At 44.4% G+C, this 20,460-nt stretch overlaps 1 protein-coding gene across 5 annotated transcripts in view; it reads left to right on the forward strand.

Moving 5' to 3' along the window:
• FYN (FYN proto-oncogene, Src family tyrosine kinase) overlaps nucleotides 1–20,460 on the forward strand; it is a 206,345-nt gene that overhangs the window by 68,398 nt on the left and 117,487 nt on the right. For all 5 annotated transcript variants that reach the window (XM_032651936.1, XM_032651934.1, XM_032651935.1 and 2 more), the window contains exon 3: nucleotides 19,677–19,746. The gene's annotated coding sequence lies outside the window, so the exon portion shown is untranslated. The remainder of the gene's footprint in view (nucleotides 1–19,676; nucleotides 19,747–20,460) is intronic.

The following is a 20,460-nucleotide window of genomic DNA, read 5'->3' on the forward strand; positions in this document are numbered from 1 at the left end:
TACCTGATTCCCTCTCATTCCTAGCCCAGGGGACCACACTAGGCCTTGTGGCTTTCCTGCACCCTGCCTACTTCTTTGTAAATTGTCCCTTTATTAAATTCCCTTCAAATTATCATACTTTGAGGATGCCACGTGTTTCCTGCTGGTACCCTGACTCATTAAGGGTGTATATACTGACTTCTTAGCAACACACAGCAAAGTTGACTGGTTCCAGAGGGACTGACCTCTGACCTCTGACCTCAGCTTTAATAGCAATGTGTTCTACACCAGTATGGTTCCCAAATGTGGGTGTGCTTCACAATCACATGGGGAGGCTGTGAAAATTCAGGTTCCTGTCCCCCGCCACCTACTGACTTAGGGGTGCTCAGGACAGCTATAAGGCCCTTGTGATGACTGACCGTTTGTAGTTCACTAGACCTGGAATATGATGAGTCATAGCACCCCAAACCCCAGTGGCCTTCTGAACAGATAACTGTTTACAGACCTCTGTCTTGTGCCACGTTCAACTGTTACCTAGCAGGGAGTGAGTGAGTGACATACCCGATAGTTGTAAATAAGAATTTTCCTATAAAATACAATTTAATGAGAAAGAAAAGAAAACCTGAGAGAGGGGAATAACTGCTCTTTCAACACCTGTTAACAGCAGTTCTGATGCACTGGCAGGAGTGGCCAGCCTCCTCCTGGCTCACTGTGCAAGATTTGGAAGAGACGAGACAGTTTCCTGTTAACCAAGGGGGAAGCTCAGTGTCTGTTTTGCCATGGAGTTCCTCACCATCATCTGTTAAGAAGAAGAATCTTATTGGTAACCAAAGTGTCACTCAAGATATGAAATGTAATTAACTAAATACTGGAAACTGTTCTCCTGCCCAAAAAATTTTTTTGACTTATTTAAAGTCCTGTTTTCAAATAAACACCTTCAGTAGAGCCCTTGTCTAGGCTCACGGAATGCTTCGTTCATCTCCGTCAGTGACCATGCTCTGAAAAAGCATCAGTAGTCACTCTTCTGAGGGAAAATTGAGACTGGGGCTCAAGACCCTGAATGAAACTGGGTAAGCTGTCCAAAAGACATGAGTTCAAATTCCGCTTGCACTAAGAGGTCAGGTCCATTTCTCCTGATCAGGATGTGGGGCATATGAGGTTCTTAGGGAGTGTTACTCCCTGTTCCACATCCCCACCAGAACTCTGTTATCGTCTAAATGAATTCACATCGGGCTTCCCTGGTGGCACAGTGGTTGAGAGTCCGCCTGCCGATGCAGGGGACAGGGGTTCGTGCCCCGGTCCAGGAAGATCCCACATGCCGCGGAGCGGCTGGGCCCGTGAGCCATGGCTGCTGAGCCTGCGCGTCCAGAGCCTGTGCTCCGCAATGGGAGAGGCCACAACAGTGAGAGACCAGCGTACGGCAAAAAAAAAAAAAAAAAAAAAAAAAAAAAAGACACATTAAAGAATTCACATCCCTGTGGGAGGGAGGGAGGGAGACGCAAGAGGGAAGACATATGGGAACATATGTATATGTATAGCTGATTCACTTTGTTATAAAGCAGAAACTAACACACCATTGTAAAGCAATTATACCCCAATAAAGATGTTTAAAAAAAAAAAAAAAAAAAGAATTCACATCCCTTATCTCAGGGCAGAGTTACAAAGATACTGTAAAGTTATTTGGAAAGTGAATTCTGCTGAGTCAGTGGGGCAGACCCCGGGTGCCTCTAGCTACCCAGCAGTGGATATTGCGAAATTGTAAGAGAGACCTTCTCATTCCCAAGTTAGTAGTAATTCATCTCACTCAGCCATGAGCCAGGACACGTAGCAGTTCTGTCTTCCCAAAAGGCCGAGTGAGGGTCACTCTGCTGAGGGCTAGTTGCTGGAGGACAGTAAACTATCTGTTATATAATGTTTTGCCATTTCATTCATTTTAAGCCTTTTCCTTTTAATGGTTTGATGAAGTGCTTTTAGCTGATGGGTTGTGGACGTTAAGATAAAGGGTCATCTTGGATGGAATAACCTAGGAATAGAGATCCTCAGAGCTGGGCCTGAGGAAGAATCCAGGTAGAAATTACTGAGGTGTGTCCCCCGCCTCAAGCCAACCCCTCGCCTACTCAGGGTTAGCTTTCAGAGCCATCTAAATTGATTTGCCCTGGAAAGAGAGAGGTGGTTCTTAATGGCCCCCGGGGTTACTTTGACCAGCCTCAAGGAGCCAGAAGTCACGAGCTTATGCAGTTGTGTTTCACCTCTGAACACAAAGTGCTCAGAGAGGAGAACGTTTGGTCAGACTTTGTGTTTTCAACAGTCTAACTAAATTAGATGCTGGCGCTAGGGACCCTAGGAACTGTGCTGGTGTCCTAGAGGGTAGGCTACAGGCAGGGGGCAGAGTGCGATGGCCAGTTTACAGGTAGACCCCTCACCTCCTACTCCACCCCATTCCACTTTGCCCTTCCTTTGACCCCATATCCATGGGGTCTTCAGGTACCCTGAGAGCCATTGTAGGCTCAGAAGAAGACAAGCGGAAAAGGCTAGGAAGAGCAGAAAAACACTTTAGAGGAGCTGCTGCAAGAGACACAGCTCCTAGTGCCAGCCCTGCTCCACCACCCACAATGCCTTTCCTTCACACAGCCTACATTTTTTTTCACTTCAATTTTTTGGTAGCCTACAATTCGATCATTTTCATTCGAGGTTATAAGTGACCTTTAAAATAAGGCAGTTGTTTCAGAGGAGGTTGATGACTCATTAAACAGTTAGTGACATGTGTGTGAATTAATTCGATCAGATTGTTCAGCCAGGGGGAAGGGGCCTGTGACTGGAAAGATGGGGGCACCTTGGGAAGGGGGCCCAGGTGGGATGTGAGGTGACAGGAATCCAATAGGAGGACTAGAAAGGGGACAGTTGTAGGAGTGAGGAGAGGATTAGGGAGGAAAACTGCAACCACAGGGACTCGCTCCTAAGACCCAGAAGTCAGGCAGCGGTGGTTTTCTTCTGCATAAGGCTGGTTTGGTGGGGCAGCCTGGTCCCTAACACCACCAGCCGTGGCATCTATCCTGTGGAAGGTTGCCAGACTTAGCAAATTTTAAAAATACACAGTGCTTGATTAAATTTGAATTTCAGATAAACAACGAATAATTTTTTAGTGTATGTCCTAAATTGTTTATCCAAAATTTAAATTTAACTGGGTGTCCTGAATTTTATCTGTCAGCTCTCAGAATGGCTGAGCACCTGACATTTGGCAGTTCTGTGAGAAAGATGCTGTGGTGGGGAAGCTGAGGCTAAGAGGGGTTGTAGTTTACAGCCTCTCAGGTGGTATAAAAGCCTCCAAAGCTGGTGCTCCTAAGCCCTGGACCATCATCCATGGCAGGCTTACGGACCCACTTTGGGCCATCTGACATTTATGTTGGGGTAGCAGTAAGAACCCTAGAGGGAGGTGAGGCCAGCTCCACCATAAGAGGCCCTTCCAAAAGGCTCAGAGGGCTGGGAGGCTGCAGCAGGCCAACACAGACTCCAGAAGGTGAAGCCCCAGGTGGGGTCAGGGTGGAGGGCTGGGAGGGACAGAAGAGCCATCTGGTCTACCTTCTTCATTTTATGAGGAAGCTGAGGGCTATCAAGGCAAAGTGACGACTCAAGTCACGGAAAATCAGTGAAACCTGTGGGAGAATCAAGTTTCTTAAGTCCTCACGGAGTTCTTTCCACTACATGGTACTGACAGAGCAGATTCTTAGTCAAGCCTCCAAGTTTCCACACAGCACTACTTTGTATACAGTACCCACTTAGGCTAACCTTGTAGGAAAGACCCTGTTCTGCTTATGAGTCACCACCCTCTTTTTCTTTTCTGTTGGTGTAAAAACCACGTTGGTAGCCCCTTATTACCAAGAGGCTGGGTGATATTTTATATCCCAGTTAACAAAGACCAGGGACCAAGAGATGCAGGTTTTGCCATTCATTTCTTTAGATGCTATTTGGGGCAGTTATGCATGTTTCCAAAATTTGGCTACTCAGTAGAATGAAAGAAAAACATGCAGCTATGCTTGCTTCTGGCTTTAGGATATACATTGGTGGTTTTGCAGTATAGTATTCCATCCCTATTTAAGACAGTAACATGATAGGAGAATAGTCAGCAGCAGTCTGCAGAGAGCTCCCAGAGCCCTCTGTGGTCCCCAGTTGGGCAGAAATGAATGCTTAGGGTAGAGTGAAGGAGGGAGGGACGCTCCTGAGGTGGAGAAAAGCAATGCCCCCAGTTCCTCCAGGGACTGAATTTTATGGTAACAGAAGGTGTGGATGTTCCCCAAAGCCTGACTCTGCCCTGTTTTTTTTCTGAATCCTTAAGCATGGTCTTCTTATATTTTCAGGACCATGATGCCTCTTCCTGGCTTTTCAACATTTGAGAATGACATGTTCTTTTTAAGTTGACTTGGTTTACTTTAGCAGCTTTTGATGTAAACTGTGGATTTGAGGATAAGAATACTTCAGTGAACCAGTAGCTGTGTCTACGCTATCTTGTCCCCTCAGTGAATTAGCACGTGGGAAACTATTTAGAGGGGAGAAGGTCATTTATGGGAAAGAAGACTCTTTTCTTCTTCTCTATTCACGTGGTTTTCTCCGTTCCTGACATGATGGATATTTGTGGTGTTTTCTTGGAAAGCAAATTATCCCACATAAACGTACCATGGCTTCTTTGGGAAGCTGAAATTCCACAAGCTCTTCCACAGATTATTTCTTCAGGTAATTCTACATTTGCACTGTTTGCTGCAGAAATGCAATAATCCTAGGCAAGTTGTTTCTGTGCTATCTCAGGAGTGATAATATTAAACATTTGCAAGCCCAAGTCACAGGCAAAGGCACCTGTTACTTGGATTCTTGTATTACTTCCCTTATATTGCCCTGTATTACCCACCCCTTAGGAATCACTGACTGGAAGCATTATGAAGTGATTACTTCCTTCCCTGATATTAACAATAATTATACTTGACTCTTCACAAATTGGAGAATGTGAAACTAAAAAGCTGAAAATACATGATGAGTGAAGCTGGCTGGGATCTGATCAGCTTTGTAATTTGTGGTCCTCAATTCACAGTAGCTTGAGAATAAGAAAACCTCTTATACATTTATCAGTGATATCTATTGACTTCAAAAAGAATGGTCGTTAGGGTGAAACCTCCCTTCCAGACTCAAGCCATAAAAGTGGCATAGTTCAAAAAAAAAGTTTAATGAAGCCCAAATATTTGAAGCGATTGAATTAATAGTTTTAAAAGAGCCAGATAAGTGTGTACCCCTGAAAGGAAATCTATTTAGAAAATTAAAAAAAAAAAAAAAACCCTACCAGTTAGCCAAGAAGAGTACTCAGAGGATGAAATGGCAGCATGCCCTTGGAACTCCAAAGGTCACTGGGGAGATGCTGTTTTGAGGCAGATTAGAGGATCCTGGGAACAGTTCTGAAAGAGGGTGGACCCTTTCTCTAGAGAAAAGTGGGTAAGCAGCTAAAAGTGGGTAAACAGCTAAGCTGCTTAGTTTCCATTTTTGTCACTTAGAAGAACTTCAGCTGAATTCTGGTCATCTTCTGGTCCCACATTTTCCCAGCAAGAAAAGCATGCACGGTTGGGAATTGTAGGCGTTTTAGCCAGATTCTTTAAGACGCACTCTGCATCCATCCTGGTAAATAGTGCTTAAGTATTGCATTGTTAACTTGGCACGTGTATACAGCTCATCTGCCAACTGCACTGCAAATGTCTTGAAGACCAAGATGGTATCTGATACTTCTCTGTTCTCTTCTTTAGCACCTGACCAGCACCTTGCACACTGTTCAGTCACCTGTTACACAGAGATCTTCCCCTGGTGCCCAACAAATTCATGCCAGTCATCGTGGGGACTGAGATGGGGCAGAGCCCTTTTTCTCAAAGGCTGTGCTCATGTGTAGGCTGCCTACAGAACACTCATATGTATGTCTAACACCAGTGGAAGTGAGAGGAAGGAGTAATCCAAACATGGTGCACAACCCAGGCACCGTTTTTGTTTGTCACCAGTCTCAGATGCACTTGCTATTTTTGTAATTGGCCCATGATTTTCTAGTATGATCTGGACCACTGGAGAGGCCCCTCAGTTTTCTGAAAATTCGTAGAGTGAATGATACGTTTCCAGATAAGTCTTAGGTGGCTGGTATGGAAGTTCTGATGAATTTTGGTATTCATTTTCCCAGCCAACAAATTTCTCTCCCTATAAATATTTGTTCAGGTAAACTGCACGTCATAAGACTTTCCATGTGTTCTACTTCAGGGAGACTAGGCAGGTGTAACAGGAAAACTGGGGAACCCACCTGAAAAGCCATCTGATCCTACAGAGCAGACGCTCCCACACCTGTGGCTGGGCATCTAGTCTTTTATGATGTGGGGTCTCATTATTTGCTGGCAGAGGTCTTCTTACTATCTGAGAAGCGTTAGGATAAAGTGCAAGGAAGTATAAGGTGATTAAGGATCGAACAGCAAACACTGAGATTTTTTAGATTAAAATTTTGAGCTGTTCTCTTTCCAAATCATGGAATTCAGGCATTTGCCATTCATACTTGTCTCTGCCGCAGCCCCCATGCTACCCCACCCTGTCCTCAGAAGATTTCAATAATAATAATCACTTGGTTTCCCACGAGAATAGTTGAGGCGAGAACTGCAGGCCTGGGCAAGGGAGGGTTAGATCTAAAGCTGGGTTTCCAGAAATTGAGGCAGAGCTTTGTGTCAACTGCAAAATAACCTATTCATTAGCAATTCTGCTGCATCATCCTTGGAACTTAAATTCCCATTTTCATCTTGGTGGGTATTTTCAGGAGTCAGTGAATGGTATTAACTTATGCTCTGGAAAAATGGGAGGATCCTGTGGCAGATTTAAGAAGCACGGTTGCAGTCAGTCTTTTCCATTTTAGATTATAGTAAACTCCTGCGTCAGGCTTGCTTTCTGTGAGTTTTCTTTTCCTCCCTTCATCACGTTCGTTATCCCTTGGGCGAGTTGTGTCTGTCCCTCCTGCTGCACTCCCCCGCACTACGTGCTGAGAAGCTCTCCTGCAGAGCCTCCAACCAGCTGGAGAGCCTTCTTTCTCCCATCCCCCTGTCTTTCCCACCCCGTGGTGAGACCCATGCCTAATTTTCAGCTCTTTCTGGGGTAGTGTGGCATTACTTGGAAGAAAATTAGAAAGCATTTTACACGGATTATTACAAATCATTAATTGAAGTGCCACGAAACCCAGGGAATTTATTCTCCCATTGATGTGTGCGTAACTCCTATTAACATTAATAAAGTTGTTTAGAATCAAAGAACAGGCAGGAACCCATAACAGAGGATCCATTTTGATCCTGCTTTACAGAGTGACTCATACCCACAGGGCATCAACAAGCATTTTAAATATAATTTTTACCACTCCTTTTTAAAAAGGAGAGCAATTACTGAGTATGTCATCACAGTAGGTTCACGTCCTTCACTGTGAAGGACAGTAGCTGTTGTGAGGTCCTGCCCCACCCGGCTTGGAAGTCCGTGTGAACGCAGGCAGGATCAGGGCGGGAGGCGTCCCTTGAGGCTGCCGCGCCTGCGCACTGCCGTGGGGGGAGCTGCCTGAGCAGTGGGAAGGGGACCGTGACCGCTGGCATCCGCAAGACAGAGAGAAGTATACAGAGATGTTTGCTTCACCTGAGCCGTTTGTGCCCTGCCCCAACTGTGCAGTTATTGATAAGTCCCATCAGTGAAATGGACCATTGAGGGGGGGGGCGTGGATTTTAGTCTAGATAATTGTAAAGCTTTTGAACGCTCCAGGGACCCCAAAGAATCTGAAGATGTAGAAACAAGTGGAAAGTACCTTTGACCTTTCAAGTAAAATGCAAACACTAGGAGTTAGAGCTGCACTTTCTCTCACAGTGAATGAATTTGTGCAGTGCGTATTTATTCACCTTCATAGCCAATAAAGGGACACTTCCAACGGGCCCCATTTTTAGGTCTGTGTGTCTCCCCTCACCCCTTTCAAGCTCCTTCTCTACCTCCTCTTCTGTCTATCATAGGGCATTAATTTGTACATGTGTTTTTAATGTTTGGAAAATGACTTCAATGTGGGTGACAGAGAAGAGAGATTTTCATAATTATGTCCGATTTGGATGAGAAGGTTGGTATCCTTTCAGTGTCCTGTGGTCTTTCTCAGAAATGTTAACTTTTATAACACTTAGATTAGCACTTGTTTGTTTTTAATGTTGCTTTTAAAAAATCATTTCCTAAAAGGCTTAGATGGCAAACTGTGAATTACTTTTATTAGGTTTTTGAAGTGCTAGTTATCATTGAATTATTTCCCTCAAGACTGGCAGCACCTCACCTAGTCTTGTCCTTGGAATGTTACTGAACCTTGCAAGAACTTTGAGTTCCTTCTGCTTTTGTCTGAGGTTGGGAAGCAGGTATTCATTTCTGAAATTGTTAATCTAGGTGTTCTGAGAAAGAATACGGAATATACCTTTAATCACTGAACCTCATTTCTAGCTCTTTATCTTTTCTTAAAGAATAAGTATAGAGTTTCCAAAAAATAAAAAACAGAAAGCAATGCTGGTTATAAACAGGTAGAATGCAGCTGGCACTGTGTAGATAAAAACAAGCCCAGAATTCTGTTCACTTATCCTTCACCACAGGACTGTGAACTGGGTCAGGATTATCCTTGTTTTACAAATGAGGCGGCTGGAGCTGGAGAGGGGAAGCCAGCCTTTCTCAGGGCCACAGATCCAGGGAGGGTTGAGAACAGGGCCTGCATGATTACTGCCCAGCCCTGCCTGCCTTTGGGTCTTGTTAGAGTTTGTTCCCAGAGACCAAATTTGACTCTCCAGTGCCTAACAGAGTTGCTTGGAGCGTGACAGACACTCAGTAAATGGTTGGTGAATTAATATATTGACAGAGCCAATATATTGGCTGAAGTTGAAGATGTATAATATTACCCATTGCATAGGGTTACCGTGAGGACAAAATAAGATAGTAATATATACAAACATAACATATATATATATATATACACATATATATGTTACACATATAACATGCTCAGTAAATGCTCTTTTCTCCTTTTTTGTCTTGGTTCGTTTAGACCACCCGCCTGTGGTTTTGCTACCGGGTGTGTATGTCTCTCCATTTATTTTGATATGATGCACAAAATGTAATACATTTTGTGATATGGTTGTATTACCATATCACATGCACGTGCGATTGAAAGAAATTTTTTTCACCAAATAATACTACATATGCTGCCTGTATTAGTTTGCTAGGCTGCCATAACAAAGTACCACAGTCTGAGTGGCTTAAACAACAGAAATTTATTTTTGCACAGTTCTGAAGGCTGGAAGTCTGACACATCAATGTGTCAGCAGTGTTGATTTCTTCTGAGGTCTTTCTCGTTGGCTTTCAGATGCCGTCTTTTCCCCTAATCTCTTCGTCTTATGAGGACCCCAGTCATATTGGATTAGGGCCTTACCCTAGGACCTCATTTTAACTTAATTACCTCTTCAAAAGCCCTGTCTCCAGATACAGTCACATTCTGAGGTTGTACTGGGGGTTCGGATATCAACATATGGGAAAAGGGAGGCACATTTCAGTCCATATCAATGAATGCCTTTGATATTTTTCCCTTTTATTTCATTAAAGAAAATGCTGGTGACAACCAACTAAGTTGAATTTTCTGACCCCCTAAATTGATTACAGACCACAGAGTGAAAGGAACTACGGTGGTGGGTTGTGTTGGTTTACCAGGTTAGTGTGAAATTGGCACCAGCACTGGGACTGGCCGCTGATTGCAGAGACAGCCCTAGAAGCTCAAACACAAAAGGGAGCGTAAGGTCAGAGTGGGCAGCCTTCTGCAAATATACAGCAAGTTCCTTAGCTCGGGTCAACAAAAGTTTTCTGTAAGTGGCCAGACAGTAAGTATTTTTTGACTTTGCAGGCCATATGGTCTCCGTTGAGACAGCTCTGCTTTTGTATCATGGCAGCAGCCAGAGACAATACATGAACTAATGGGTGTGGCTGTGTTCCAATGCAACTTCATTTATAGACTCCGAGATCGGAATTTCTTAGAATTTTCACATGTCACGAAATATTCTTTAGGATTTTTTCCCCCCAGCCATTTAAAAATGTAAAAACCATTCTTAGTTCATGGGCTGTGCAAAAGCAGTCAAATCAGCCCACCGGCTGTAGCTTGCCTACCCTGCCCTTTCTGGTACAGCCAAGTCATCTAGCTGAAAGGCTCTCAAGGAATTGGCCTGGGTGATTTTTCCTCAGTCCATGTAAATTCTAAACTGATTATCATGCTTGACTCTTGTGATTTATCTATATTTCCAAATGGAAAATCTCTGTGGCCACTCATGATAAAAAATGACTTTACCTTTTAAAAATTTTTTATTGGAGTATAGTTGCTTTACAATGTTGTGTTAGTTTCAGGTGTACAGCAAAGTGAATCAGTTATACGTATACATATATCCACTCTTTTTTAGATTCTTTTCCCATATAGGTCATTACAGAGTACTGAGTGGAGTTCCCTGTGCTATACAGTAGGTCCTTATTGAAAAATGACTAGGTCCCTGGTGGCGCAGTGGTTGAGAGTCCTCCTGCCGATGCAGGGGACACGGGTTCATTCCCTGGTCCGGGAGGATCCCACATGCCACGGAGCGGCTGGGCCCGTGCGCCATGGCCGCTGAGCCTGTGCGTCCGGAGCCTGTGCTCCGCAACGGGAGAGGCCACAACAGTGAGAGGCCCGCGTACGGCAAAAAAAAAAAAAAGAATTTTAATACAGTCCAACTTAGTTTTTTCATTCATGGATAACACTTTCTTGTATTCTGTTTTTAAAAAAATCTTTACCTGTCACAAGATCTGAACGTATTCTTCGTTTTCTTCTGAAAGTTTTATTATTTTACCTTTCACATTTATTTCCACCATCCATCTGGAATTGACTTTCGCATGTAAAGTAGAGATTAAGAATCTTTTTTTTCATATGGATGCGCAGTGTATTCATTTCCTAGGGCTACCGTAACAAGTACCACAAACTGGGTGGCCTAAAACAACAGAAATGTATCCTCTCATAGTTCTGGAGGCCAGAAGCCTGAAATCAAGGTGTGGGCAGGGTCGTGTTCCCTCTGAAGGCTCCAGGGAAGAATGGTTCCTTGCCTCTTCCTAACTTCTGGTTGTGGCTGGTAATCCTTGACATTCCTTGGCATAAGCTGCATTGTTCTGATCTCTGCCTCTGTTGTCACATGGGCTTCCCCTTGTGTTTCTCTGTGTCTAAACTTCCTTCTTCTTATAAGGACACTGGTCGTAATGGATTTAGGGCCCACCCTAATCCACTATAACCTCATTTTAACTAATTACATCTTCAGTGACCCTATTTCCAAATAATGTCACATTATGAGGTCCTGGGGGGTGTTAGGACTTCAATATATCTTTTGGGGGAACACAACCCACAGTACCCAGTGAACCCAGTGCCATTTATTGAACTTCAGTGTCATCTTTGTCATAAATCAGGTGATTATCTGTGTAGGTACATTTGGGGACCTTCTTTTTTGTTCTATTGGTCTAATTGTCTATGACACAGATACCACACTGTCTTAATTACTGTTATTTTATGAATCTTGGTATCTGATAGATGGGATCCTTGGATGTAGGTAAAATAGGTCCTTGGTAGAGAAAAGGTAGAGGCGTTAGTTCAGCCATGTTGCCACATGGAGAACCGTGGCTGGAAGAGGTATTGAGGACACGATGCAGATAATGGTTGGGATAGGGGTCTAGATCTGAGGTTTTCAGTGTTGAGAACATTAGGGTTCCCCAGAAGTGCCAGGTGGGCCAGGAGGATGGCCAAGGTGGTGGTGTTTTGAGTCCTTTCCTCCCTGAACCAGAGCTGTTCTGTTCCACTTTTATCTAGTATGTTGGAGTGTAGCATAAACATTAGAAATACACATGCACTCACATCTACGTGTGAATACACAAGATTCTTGTACTAAAAAATAACTTAAAGACTACCAGACTAGATATTCTTTAACATTCCATTCAGCCCCAGGATTCTGGGATTTTAACATTGTAGCCAGCCCACACTCCAGGGCCTCTGCACACATCGTTATTAACCTTGATCTTGGCAGCATTGTGATACTGTGTGCATATCCCAGGCCTTCCCAGGAGCTACTGCAGAATGTCTGTTTGGAGGGTCTTGAGCGTGGTAATCAGGTTGGAAGGGAGCTCAGGGACTTGTCCAGCTGCATCATAGCAAAGCAGCGTTTTTATTCAGACTCTGGATTGCAAATCACTAGAAACAGCTTCATTTACAAGGAAAATCAGAAATAATTCAAGTACACTACAAAACAGAGTTTCTATTTTATTTTTACCTGATACCTAAGAGATGTGATCACCTGATAGAAACTCACTGCCAGGAAGAAAAGAAAGACATGCTTATTATAAATATATACTTCATTTTCATAAGTTTTATAGAACAGAATCTTTTTCCTCCTGACAGTCAACTAATTATTCCAATGGCATTTACTTCGTTTATGTCTTTCCCAAATAAACCCTCAGCCTAGAGGTTTAAACATAGCAATCATCGTCATTATCATAAATAATAATTATGTAATTATTAATATATTGCATATTAATGATGTATAATAAATTCTTATTTGAAGGAGGAGGAGAAGAAATTATATCACTACTACCCTTCCTGCTTGGGGTTGATGGAGACTGTGGGGAGCCCTAGAGCCCCATCCACCCCCTCCGACCACCCCTTTGCATGACTCAGCCCAACCACCATGCCAGTGAGCCCAAAATAAATACCTCAGAGCCGCCTCTTGGGCAGCTGAAGATAAGCTCATTTGCTGGTTTGGGCGTGCCTTGCTCCACCGTGAGCCTGAGTCCCCCTCATCCTGGCGACGGCTGATGAGAGAGGAGCGGTCAGCCCTTTCTAGTCCGACCTTTCTGCCCTCTCGTCCTGTGGTCAGTAACCCCTTTGTGCTGGCCGAGTGCTCTCCGTGCTCATCTCTTGGTCTACCCATCACTCTTCTCCTCTTTCCTTGCACTCTTTACTCCCGCTCCAGCAAATAAGAGAACAAACAACAACCACAGCCTTGCTTGAGTATCCCCAACTTGTGGTGGTGAAGCCAGAAGGACCAGGGCCCCTGTAGGCAGGGAAAGCAGATGGGCCAGTGATGCCTTCTTGGAGCGCCCCTCTCCCTCCCCCACGAGGGGTGAAGGCCACAGTCAGTCCTAAAGCAGGCTCGGTTTCCTAGGGAACTCTGTTTTCTGCTTCCCATCCTCCTCCCCTTGCGAATGGGCTTTGTTTGCACATTTGCTTGTTTGATGTGTTATCGAGCCATTTGGAACTCTTTAGTTTTGCAGACAATTGACTTTGGACTTGCAGGGGACGCTGTCACATGCGCAGCTTGCACCACACACTGCACAGGACAGGACAGCCGTAGCCACCGTAGGAGAGCTATGTAAGGGAGGGGAAGTCACCCTCCCTAGCCCCTGCCCCTGCCCCTCATTCCTTGCTTTTGAAAATAAGACAGCAGGGACTCACACAGCGGTTCCTTAATGGGTAGGCCCTGCAAGTGTGCTGGCTTTATCATCAGCCTGCACCGGCTGGAGGAAGACTTGGAAGCCCCATTACAGAACATAGGTCACAGAGGTGAACTGAAAAGGACAAAGTCCTCTGACTCAACAAAATGACGAGAAGTGGCTCCTCTGTGCGAAGCAGTGGGCCGGGCAATGTGACAGCGGTTCAGAGATTTAGGGTAAGCGCCTGCCCTCAAGGATCTGGCTCTTTCCTGTGAAGCAGACAGTGTGGTAAGGTCTATAGTAGACGTGTAAATGGTGAGATGAATTCCAGTGGAGGAAATCGGACAAGAAATTCAGGGAGGGATTCATATTCGAGTTGGGCTCGAGGGGCAGGTTGGGTCGCCATCCTTGCAGGTGGAGGTAAGGGTGCATGAGAGGAAAGAACAGGGCAGGTGAAGGCCAGGAGGAGAGACAGGTGCTGGAAACAGCAACTGCTTTCGGAAGGCTGGGTGTGAGGGAGGAAAAAGAAATGGGAGATAAGGCCAGGGTGGGTTTGGAATGGAGGTGGGTGGCTTTGAGCACAAAGCTGAAGAGTGTGAGTGTGTGTTAAGTCATTGGTTTTTCTAGCCATGTCACCACACTGAGGTTCCTTGGGGGTGGCTCATAGGCACTGCAGGAGCAAAGGTCCAGAGCAGCTCCTTCCTTGCCCATGTTATATACTGGGGTATTGTCTTTCTTTTAAGAGGGTTCCCATTGGCCTGTGCCAGAGATCCATTCTCACTTATCTAGTCTCCATCAGTCTGCAAGTACTTACTGAGAGCCCTGTATGCCTAGCCCTGTACTCAGTTCTGCTGAAAGACGGTGGAAGATTTTGACCCAGTGGCATGGTAGTAAGAGCCACTCGGTCAGCAGCCTGAATTATAATTCCGTCTCTGCCACCCACTCATCATAAATCCTTAAGCAAGTCTCCTGGCCTCGCTGGAGCCAGTTTCTCACTGGCCTGTGAAGTGCAGGGCTGGGCTGGTAAGTTGTTCCCAGCCGAGACATTTTAGGACCAACATGATCAGTACTATAATCTATAGAGTCTTCCTGTGTGTGGACAGAGTAGGAAAGAGAGAGACCAGAGGCAAAGAGGCCGCTTAAGAGGTGATGGCAAGAATTCCTGTGAGGTGTCTTAAGAGTCTGAGTGAGGCCTTTTACTTATTCATTCAACAAACGTAATACTCAGTGCCAGCCACTGAGCATTGGGAATATAGCAATGACCAAAACAAAGTCCCTGTCCTCAGGGTACTTTCTGTCTAGAGAGCAACAGTGGGACTGGAAACAAGGGTGATAGATCAAGAGATGTAGTTTGAAACTCATGACAAGGGTGATAGTTGGAGCTGTGGACGTATATGAGGTACCAGGGAAGAGAAAGCAAAAAGATTTGGAGGGAAAGAGAGACCTGAGGTGATGGAACCTCAGGAACATTCTGTGGAAAACAAACTAATGTTTACTCCATAATAGAAGATACATTCTGTATCAAGCCAACGCAACACACCCATCCCCCCAAAATATCCCATTGTTGAGAAGCTATGACACCAAAGAGAGAATGTCCATTTAGACACCCAGTTCTCCTTGACTATTGACTACATCACTCCTGTATATGAAGCAAAATTACATCAGAGCCATATATGGTTTTATATCATAACAGGTCTATTTGGTTTACTCAGAAAGGTCTTTAATAAGTTAACAGTGATACGTAAAAGTGGTATGCGTGGCTGCCTAAGCTGTTAGTCCCTCAAATCTTTTCCCAAACCAGCTTGCTCCCTCTCTCTCCCTCCCTCCCTCCCTCCCCCTCCCTCCCTCTCCCTCCCCCTCCCCTCCCCCTCCCTCCCTCTCCCTCCCCCTCCCTCCCTCTCCCTCCCCCCTCCCTCCCTCTCTCTCTCCCTCTCTCCCTCTCTCCCCCTCTCTCCCTCTCTCTCCCTCTCTCTCCCTCCCACCACCCCTCCTTCTCCCAAAGTTATTGCAGTGGATCCAGAAGCAGATTCTGAGAGCCTCAAGCTTTTCCTTATTTACCCTTCAGTAATTACATATCACAGGTTGTTTTCCCTATTAGAGTCTGGGGCTGAGCAATTAGTCTCCCATTGTTTTTGCAGGAAATGACATCCATGTGACTTCTGCGGAAGCAACTGTTGACCATTCTGGTTAAAAGAATTTGGAAAACGTTCAGCACTTCCTCTGGTTGATCATTTAGACTGGCTGATTTAGAAAGCTTTTGGAAATGTGCAAAGCAAATAACGGTTGTCAGAACCGGAAATACTACTGGGTCAGTTCCTGAGCAAAATAGGCCTCTAAACTGTTGCTCTGGTCTCTTGATGCACTGACTTGTCTGGACTCTTCACTGCGTGGCTGACTGGTGCCTCGGCATTCTGTTCCTTTTATAATGCTTTATTAGGGATTGATTAGGCAGGATGCTTTCCCGCTGCAGACAATTGCCAACCCAACTTAAGGAGACCTGTACAATAAGAAACTTATTGGAAGTCTAGTAGCTCTGCAGACTTCAGGGTTGACTGAATGCAAACACCCCTACTCTCCTTCCCTGTGTTTTTTCTGTCTTTGCCCTCTTCTGTGGGCCAGCTTTATGCTTCAGTTGGAGCAAGATAGCTACGGAAGTCCTAGGCATCACATCCTACACAGCATTCAGAAGGAGGGAATTTCTCCCAGAAGAATGAGGAGAAGCTCCCAGCAAAACGTTCTGCACATCATGTTGGCCTGAAGAAGGTCATATGCCTATTCTTGAACCAGTCACTTGCATGAGGAACAGGTTTCCCTTGATCAGTGTGTCTCAAACTTCAGCATGCTCACAGATCACCGGAGGTCTTGTGAAACAGCTTCTGATTCAGTAGGTTTGGGGTGAGGCCTCAGAGCTGACATTTCTCAGAAGCTCCCACGTGATGCTGATGTTGCTGCTGGGCACCCTGCAAAGCCTTAGAGCACTCAGGCCCCCACCCCCCTACCTGGGAGTGCTGTCACTTTTTCTCAGGCACTGTGGCTGAAGGAACATGGGGCATCTGTTAAGGAAGAAGGAAGAGGGAATGGCCCCATGCAGATGAAAACTGTATTAGAGATGCTCGTATCCAGTGCATAATGAGAATATTACCTTTAAACAGGAGCCACACGACGTCTATGATATGCATTAGAAGCAAAAAGTAAGTGCCATGCTAAGTGTTGTTGTGTGGGAGCACCTATGAACATCTTATTATGTACTCATGAGGATGTGTACATGGCAATTTTTGAAACAAAAGATTAAACAGTCATGCTGCCCTCTTCATTATCATTCAGCTATTTTAATTTAATACCATATACCTAGTGTGACTCAAAAGGAACAAATTCAAATGAAATAGATTTAAATGTCCCTAAGTATAAAAAGAGTGTGCCACGTCCAGCCATTGTCCTCTGAGTAGCTATCTCATCTGTCTTAGTTACTGGGGAGGGAGGGTACACCCCGACTTGTCCTGCGAGTCACTTGACATGATGTCGGGCATGAAAAATGTTGCTTGCCAGTGTTGAATTTCTGCCGAAGCAAATGGTCACAGTGCCCTAATGCGTGGTTTTCAGTGGAGAAAATCATTATGCTCTCTTCATTGAAAAGTAAGAACTATTCTGTTATTTTTCTTGTGTTTTTTTTCTTGGCAAAAGACACCCAGGAGTTCTGAGCTGCAGCAGTTTTGGAAAAAAGGCTGATAAGACCAAAGGACCAGTGTCCATCATGAGGCTGCTCCCTCACAGACTCAGTGGGGCCCGGAGTGGAATATGCCACGAGGCGCTGACTAAACCCTTCTGGAATGGTCCCCTTGGAGGGGTTGCCATCTCCAATCTCATATGCAAAGACATCATTCAGGAGGGGAGGTGGAATTTCACTGCTCCATCAACTTGCCTACTCTGGAACCACAGCTTCACATCTGTGAGACCTGTGGGAAGGCAAAGCAACTCTTACTAACTGGCCTCACCTATGTGGGTCACCAAAGCACCCGTACTTAGGGGAATCACTGGCTATTCCTTGTCTTTGCAAAGGCCCTGACACTTTGAGAGATTCTCAGCTCCTCTGGACTAGCTGGGGAAAGCTTCTAGGCTCGAAGTTCCACTAAGGCAGGAATTGTGCTCATGTCACACAGATGCCCCATGTATGGGCGGAATGATTGAACAGTCAGTCTGTTCCAGGGAGATCTGTCGGTCAGCCACGCTGACCAAGCATTCACTCTCTAAGGAGAAATAAAAGAGGGGAACGTTTTGTTGCCTAAACTCGGAACTTTACAATCTAAATATACAATGTTTTAGGCGTCCCATCTGCATATTGAGAACCTCATAGGCTGCCAGACAGAGGTGAACTAATATTAATATTAGCTGAGCCTGTGTTCTGCAAGCAAGACTGCACTATTATTCACTGATTGGTTCAAACAGTGCTGGCTGAATGTCTTCCTGCTGTGAGCTGTGAGGCAGGGCATTCTTCACCACCATGAGAGGAATAAAAAATGGGGAAAAAATAGGGCCTTCCCTTACAACTTAGAAGACTTACAACTTAAAAAGTAGGATATAATCAGTACATTTAAAGTATATCAAATAAAATATAATTTTTAAAAAGAGGGGTAAGATAATACCAAATTGGGAAAGTCCAGGTAGAAAGGGCTCAAGAAGATGAGAGTTACTCTAGGCCTTAAAATGGGGCTCGTGACCTGGAGTCCATGGATGGAATTCTGGGGGAGGGGGTGTCTGTGAACTTGGATGGAGGAAAATTATCTATTTTCACTAACCCTTAATTGAAACCTAACATTTCATTCTGTTATGACAGTAGTATTAGCTATTTGTCACCAATAGTAATTCTAGGTATTTTCATATTACATTATAGTTACAGATACCCTGAAGTATCATTTATGCCCAACATTACTTGAAAACTACAGTAGTAATTAGACTTTTCCTGGAACTTATTTAAATATTAAGAGAAGCACATCAAAATTTTGTTATATATTTTGATAACTGAATATCAGTATACTTCTTTTGAGTCCTATGCATTTCATGTGTTAACTTCAAGAATTTAAAAACATTATTCTGAAAAACATGTCTCTAGACTGTTATGGACCAAAAAGGTAAAGAGCCCCGGGCTTAGAAAATGGTGAGGCCACCTACTGGCACTTATGGGACAGAAGACACTCAGAGAAGGGTCTGGAATGCCCACAGGCTGAGGCAGGACTGGTGGCTGCATTCTGCAGCATCTGATGGGAAGATGTGGGGACAGAGCTAAGGCGAGTGGGAGGCCCAGGCTGATATACTGATAATTTCACAGGTAAACTTGTAGGTGGTGGGAAGCAGTAGAGGTGTTTCCGCTGAGGCTTTAAGTTGTGTTTAGGAAGAAGCAGGATTGGAAGAGAAGGAGCTGGAGGCTAGGAGATGGGTTTCTGCAGGGAGTGTAAAAATGAGTATGGAGCGAGGCGGTGAGTGCCAGAGTTGCCATGGGACGCGAAGGTCAGGCTCAGGCCAGGATTTGCAGGGCAGGTGAGCAAGGCCGGCTTAGGCTTCAGGCCTGCACGATCCAGAGAAGGATAATAGCTCCTCACCTTCCCCGCGTGATAACTGTGCCAGATGCTGTTTTAAGCCTTTCAATGTCATTTATATGTCACTAAATTTATATTAATGCTCATGACAACCGTGTGAGGTGAGTACAGTAATTCCTATTTTTCAGATAATAAAATGAAATCTAGAAAACAGAAGTGAGGGCCTCGCAGCCAGCAGGGGAGAATGGAGTGTATTGCTGAAAGAAAGAGGAAAGAGGAATTGGTTTGGGGGGTGGGGGGAAAGGTTATGGGTTCAGCTTTAGATATCTTTGCATTGTTCTCATATCTTCAATTATTTTAAAAGGCTAAAAATTCAAATAAAGTATTTATAAGCACAGTTTCTGGTTTATTTCATTGTCCAGATTGTTATTTGTTTGTTATTAGTGAGTGCTGAGTCAATTTGTAAATTGGTTTCATCTTTCCTGTGAAAAACAAAGAGGAATCTGGCAGTAAGAGTGTGGTACATTGATGGGTGCCCAAAACAAGGAAGATGTTGTGGTTTCCAGAAGGGAAACACAATATATATTAAATTACTTCTGCCTAATGATGCATGTTTCCTTTTGTTGTGGTATTTTTCAGGACCAGTCCAGCAGCTGTATTAGAAGACATGTGGTATATATAAAGTTTGTGATCGTTGGGGGAAATTTTGGTAAGTGTCGCTGCATTTATTTCTGATACCTTGTGAAGTAAATGGTGCTCATAAAGGGAAACCATGGCCTTGTTCTGTGCATCTTTTAAACCTGTACTACACTTGACAAAATGGATTTTATAATTAAGTGTGACGTTCAACTGGTGTTTTCTGACAGTATGACATTTTTTTTTGTCATTGCTGATGTTATTAAGCAATATGGGGTTTTCTAAGATATAATAATAAGTCTAGATTTTAGGAAACCTTCCAGATACAGGATAAAGAATACCCTGGACCATTTAGCTTATGTTCTTAGCCACCCGTGGAATGTGAGAGTAATAAACTTGCAAACCAAAAGAATAAAAAAATGTTTTTAAGTTTCCAAAGCAGAGAGATCCTTCTTGTCTATATGTTGAAATGAGAGAGAAACAGGCAGTTAGCTGCTTGGGGAATGATGGGACATGAAAGGGAGTTCAGAATCCAGCATGCCTGGGACCCAGCCCACCAACCAGCATAACAGCGGCCTGAGACCAGGAACATTAAATTTAGCAAACACCCAGAAGACCTTGCTAGCAGTAGTCAAAAAGGACAGGAGACTTGGGTTAAAACTCAAGTTCTACACTTACCGGTTGTTATATAACCTCTCTGAGCCTCAACCTCCTTGTCTGTAAAATGGGGCTTATAATGTTATCTACCTGAGAGTGTTGTTGTGAGAATAAAACAAACGAGGTAGTG

This window comes from Phocoena sinus, chromosome 12 (genome assembly GCF_008692025.1).
Source record: "Phocoena sinus isolate mPhoSin1 chromosome 12, mPhoSin1.pri, whole genome shotgun sequence".
Lineage (NCBI taxonomy): Eukaryota > Metazoa > Chordata > Mammalia > Artiodactyla > Phocoenidae > Phocoena > Phocoena sinus.